This window comes from Aegilops tauschii, chromosome 7 (genome assembly GCF_002575655.3).
Source record: "Aegilops tauschii subsp. strangulata cultivar AL8/78 chromosome 7, Aet v6.0, whole genome shotgun sequence".
NCBI lineage: Eukaryota > Viridiplantae > Streptophyta > Magnoliopsida > Poales > Poaceae > Aegilops > Aegilops tauschii.
The window spans coordinates 478421410-478427527 of record NC_053041.3 but is presented as its reverse complement, the minus strand read 5'-3'; positions in this window follow the sequence as shown (position 1 = coordinate 478427527).

Sequence of the window (6118 nt, the reverse complement as noted above, 5' to 3'; positions counted from 1 at the left end):
TGTGGTGGTTGAATAGATGAATCTGAGATTGTGTGATGCATATCGTATAATCATACCCACGGATACTTGAGGTGACATTGCAGTATCTAGGTGACATTAGGGTTTTGGTTGATTTGTATCTTAAGGTGTTATTCTAGTACAAACTCTTGAATAGATCGATCCGAAAGAATAACTTTGAGGTGGTTTCGTACCCTACAATAATCTCTTCGTTTGTTCTCCGCTATTAGTGACTTTGGAGTGACTCTTTGTTGCATGTTGAGGGATTGTTATATGATCCAATTATGTTATTAGTGCTGAGAGAACTTGCACTAGTGAAAGTATGAACCCTAGGCCTTATTTCCTAGCATTGGAATACCGTTTGTGCTCACTTTTATTATTAGTTACCTTGCTATTTTTATATTTTTCAGATTATGAAAACCTATATCTACCATCCATATTGCACTTGTATCACCATCTCTTCGCCGAACTAGTGCACCTATACAATTTACTATTGTACTGGGTGTGTTGGGGACACAAGAGACTCTTTGTTATTTGGTTGCAGGGTTGTTTGAGAGAGACCATCTTCATCCTACGCCTTCCACGGATTGATAAACCTTAGGTCATCCACTTGAGGGAAATTTGCTACTATCCTACAAACCTCTGCACTTGGAGGCCCAACAACGTCTACAAGAAGAAGGTTGTGTAGTAGACATCAATGATACATGTTTATCACAGTAGGTCACGTTTTCTGTCATGCATGTACATCCATGACGATTTTATGACAGAATCAAGATAGTCATACTTGTGCTGTCGTAGAAGTGTTCCATGACATTACCAAAATTAACATCACGGAAGTGTCCACTTCCATGACGATAAATGCCGCGTCATGGAAGTGCTTTCGTCAAGGGTGACCGACACGTGGCATCCACCGTAACGGGTCGCTGTTAAGCTATCGGGTCTGGTTTTGGATCCGATAACCCGCTAACAGACCGGACCAATGAGGATTTTCCACATGTAAAATTCTCATTGGCCGGAGGAAACACGTGTTGGCTTACCGTTGGGACTGATGTCATCCATTCATTGGACATGACACGCCTACGATACGTCGACATGTGGCAGGGCCCAACAAAGGCCCATATAGGTTAAAAAGGCCGACCCAGTCAAAGGCCCGTAGTAGTTACTCAGGTACTAGTGGGCCAGCCCAATAACAGCCTGTTTAATAAAGGCCCATTTACGGCCCGAAGCCAGATCTGGCCCGTTAATTGTTTGCCGAATATTTGGGCCCAATTACGGCCCCGTGACTTTCGGCCTGTTAGAGGCCCGATGTAGACATGGGCCCATTTCAGCCCGGTGTGTCTTTCGGCCTGGGAATGTGTGACGCCCCCGATTTGACCGTACACTAATCATGCACGCAAATGTGTACGATCAAGATCAGGGACTCACGGGAAGATATCACAACACAACTCTACAACATAAATAAGTCATACAAGCATCATAATACAAGCCAGGGGCCTCGAGGGCTCGAATACAAGTGCTCGATCATAGACGAGTCAGCAGAAGCAACAATATCTGAGTACAGACATAAGTTGAACAAGTTTGCCTTAAGAAGGCTAGCACAAACTGGGATACAGATCGAACGAGGCGCAGGCCTCCTGCCTGGGATCCTCCTAACTACTCCTCGAAGCCGAACTCCATGTAGAATCATCCTCGGGATCTCTAGCTCCTGGACTCCAGCATCTGGTTGCGTCAATCAGGTATAGAAAGGGGAAAAGAGGGAGAAAAGAAACCGTGAGTACTCATCCAAAGTACTCGCAAGCAAGGAGCTACACTACATATGCATGGGTATATGTGTAAAGGGGCATATCAGTGGACTGAACTGCAGAATGCCAGAATAAGAGGGGGATAGCTAGTCCTGTCGAAGACTACGCTTCTGGCCATCTCCATCTTGCAGCATGTAGAAGAGAGTAGATTGAAGTCCTCCAAGTAGCGTCGCATAGCATAATCCTACCCGGCGATCCCCTCCTCGTCACCCTATTAGAGAGCGATCACCGGGTTATATCTGGCACTTGGAAGGGTGTGTTTTATTAAGTATCCAGTTCTAGTTGTCATAAGGTCAAGGTACAACTCCGGGTCGTCCTTTTACCGAGGGACACGGCTATTCGAATAGATAAACTTCCCTGCAGGGGTGCACCACATAACCCAACACGCTCGATCCCATTTGGCCGGACACACTTTTCTGGGTCATGCCCGGCCTCGGAAGATCAACACGTCGCAGCCCCACCTAAGCACAACAGAGAGGTCAGCACGCCGGTCTAACTCCTATGCGCGCAGGGGTCTGGGCCCATCGCCCATTGCACACCTGCATGTTGCGTACGCGGCCGGAAGCAGACCTAGCCTAGTGGCGTTCCAGTCCAATCCGGCGCGCGCCACTCAGTCGCTGACGTCACAAAGGCTTCGGCTGATACCACGACGTCGGGATACCCATAACTACTCCCGCTTAGATGGTTAGTGCGTATAGACCAAATGGCCAGACTCAGATCAAATACCCAGAACTCGTTAAGCGTGTTAAGTATCCGCGAACACCGACCAGGGCCAGGCCCACCTCTCTCCTAGGTGGTCTCAACCTGCCCTGTCGCTCCGCCACAAAGTAACAGTCGGGGGCCGTCAGGAACCCAGGCCCACCTCTACCGGGGTGGAGCCACCTGTCCTTTCAGCCCCCTCATTAGAATCACTTGCGGGTACTCAACGAGCCGACCCGACTTTAGTCACCACATGTGTCATGTATAGAGTATATAAGTATATACCCGTGATCACCTCCCGAAGTGATCACGGCCCAGTAGTATAGCATGGCAGACGGACAAGAGTGTAGGGCCTCTGATGGAACACTAGCATCCTATACTAAGCAGTAGGATAGCAGGTAAGGGTAACAACTGTAGCAACAATGACAGGCTATGCATCAGGATAGGATTAACGGAAAGCAGTAACATGCTACACTACTCTAATGCAAGCAGTATAGAGAAGAATAGGCGATATCTTGTGATCAAGGGGGGGGGGCTTGCCTGGTTGCTCTGGCAAGGAGGGGGTTGTCGTCGACGTAGTCGATCACAGGGGCAGCATCGGTCTCGGGGTCTACCGGAGAGAAGAGGGGGAAGAAACAGTAAATATAAAGCAAACATAGCAACACAAAGCATAACGTGGTAATATGACGTGTCGGGTGTGACCTAACGTATGTCTACACGAATAGGTGAAGGGGGAAATTCAACCGGGAATGTTTTCCCGGTTCCGGACCTGTGCCAGACAGATGACCGGAGGGGAAAATTCCATGTTCAGCATGCTAGAGGCATGTGACAAATGAACGGACCGCGTATTCGGATTCATTGGATTTTTCTGAGCAACTTTCATGTAGAAAACATTTCCATCCGAGTTACGGTTTATTTTATATGATTTTTCAAAGTTTTACAAATATTCTAGAATTTATTTAATTTCGAAAAATAAAAGGAAAAGGCTAGGAACACCCGGTCCAGTGCACCCAGCAGTGTACAAGGGCTGACAGTGGGCCCCGTTGACTTCCCAGCCAGCAGTCAACGTTGACTGGTCAACGGGGACCGGGGGGTCCCACGGTCAGTGCCTCATAACTTTAGCAAAGTGTTTAAATTAAACTAATTAGGGCTGGGGCCCCACTGTCATAGGCACCACTTAGATTATATATATTTTTAACCAAAAAGTTAGGCGGAAGGAGCCCACACGTCATTGGGTTAGAGGGGGGTTAGTGGCTTAATGGCCATTTAGGCCGGTCGTTAGACGTCGGTGGCCAGAGGCCACGGCGGAGGGCGCAAGCGGCAGGGGAGGCGTTGTGAGGCGGTGGGGCGAGCGGCCAGCGGTCAGCGGGAGGGCCCGGCGAGGCGCGGCGCGAGGAGGGCAAAGCCCTGGTGCGTCCGGGGAGGGCGCGGTCAGCGCCGGCGAGCGCGAGGCGCTGGAGGCGCGGGGCGGAGTGCAGCGGCGCTGTAGGCAGGCGGTGAGAGCGGCAGAGAGTAGGCGGGCGCGGCCAGGGGGGCTCGCGGGCGTAGCGGCGATAGCCGCACGGGGGCAAGGCCAGGGACGGCAAGGGGCTCGCGCGGGCGCACGCGGGAGCAGTGCTCCAGGCGCGGCCACGGGAGGATACGGCGGCGGCGGAGCTCGGCTCAAATGAAAAACCGCCAAACGCAACGCGAACGGGCTACCTAACTAGTTAAATCGGACCTATAGCTCACCCGGAGCGTGCTGGAGCGCTCGGACGGAGCAGAGGAGCTCGGGCGCTAGCGACGAATAGGCCATGGCGGACTGCGGCGCCGGACTCGAGCAGGGGAGGTGGCTACGGTGCGAGTTCGAGCTATGGAGGAAAGGGGAAATTATGCGGGGCTCATAGCGATGCTCGCAGAAGACTCGGGAAGGCCGGGGTGGCGCTGGAGCGGTGGTGTCCGCCGCGGATCGACGGCAGGCGATGGCGGCGCTGCGGGGCTCCCCGGCTTGTTCTCGAGGGCGCAGGCGACGAACTCTTCCACGGTGGACCTCCTGGACCCGTCGGTGTGGAGGACGGTGGCCGGTGGCCGCGTGCATGTTGACGACGCGGCCATGGAGGCGCTCGGCGAGGTGAGCAGAGAGGAAACGGCGCGTGTGTGGGGAACGGGAAGGCGGGCTAGGGTTCGGCAGGGGGGTCGTGGGTGTCCTCCTTATCCTCTCTAGGGCACTCGAGAGGAGCAGGTGTCGGTCATCCGGCCGTGGCGCCGTGGGATGGCCGCCACGCCATGGCCCCTGCCTTCTCCTCTGTACAGGAGAAAGAGGAAAGGCCTGTGGTGGGCTAGGCCGTGCACTATAGCACTGGGCCTGTAGTGTACAGTGTGCACTTAGCCCCTGTTCCTTCTTCTAATTTTCTGTTTTGTATTTTCTCTACCGTTTTGTATTTTAATTTAATCCAAATAAGTTTTATTGAACACAAAACTTGTCACATAAATAATAGGCAATGTTTTGAGCTAGCACACACGATTTCAAGTGGTTTGTAAATACAAAAACATTCGTTTATTTTGAAATGGCTAATTTATTTGTTGTTGGACCACTTATTAATTTCCTAGGGATTTATCTGTGAGTCAAATGAAGTTGGTACCATCATGGCAATGATTAGGGGAATTTATAGAATAGTGTCAACATTTTAGTTTTATTGTTTGAAAACTTTTGTTGTTTGCCAATAATTCAAATTAGAATTTTAATTGTTTTGAACTAACGCGAGATTGGCAACAGCAACCGAGGTGACGTGGCATCATTAGCAGGGGATTACTGTAGCTTATTTATCCGGGCGTCACAGAATGGCCCGTGCTGCCCATGGGCCATATATGGTCCGAAGCAACGTCCGTCCCACTAACGGACCGTGATAAAGGTGGCAACAGTTCAGCACAACGTGACTTTGGGCTTGTTAAAGGCCTGTCGTATAATTCGGTCCGTTGATGCCTGTACTAAGCTTTCGGCCTATTAAAGGCCCATGATATCAGTGGTCCAACTAAGGCCCGAGATATGTTTCGCCCGGTAACGGCCCGTCACATAACTGGGCCAAAAAAGGCCCTGTCTACATTTCAGCCTGCTGAAGGCCCATCGACGACTATTGAAAATTGAGGCCCAACATGCATTTCGGCCTGCTAAAGGCCCATGGTTTCTTCGGGGCCGTAACAGGCTAGCAGAATATTCAGCCCGTTAATGGCCCAACGCTACATGGGCCAAACTAAGCATTGGGTCCACAAAAGGCCCAACTAAAATTTGGGCCGAATATAGGCCGGAGTAAGTTGTGGGCCTGGCGCAAAGTGTGAAGGCCCCTATGGCCATTCGGGCCCAAGAAAGATGCAGGCTGGCCCAATTGTGGCCCGCTAAAAACCAAGCCCGTTATAGGCGAATGTTTCGGCCCGGTCGGCTACATCAGATTTTTTTCAGATAGCGAATGATGGTAGTAACTAGTAGGAATTAAGAACAAACCTACTCTATACAATAAATAAATGACGGCATAGTAACTTAGAATAAACCTACACTATACAATAAAGGATTTATGGTATATTACATCCACTTGGCATCGAAGCTCGCCACCAGTGATCATAAAGCGCAACGAAGAAGCAGATTA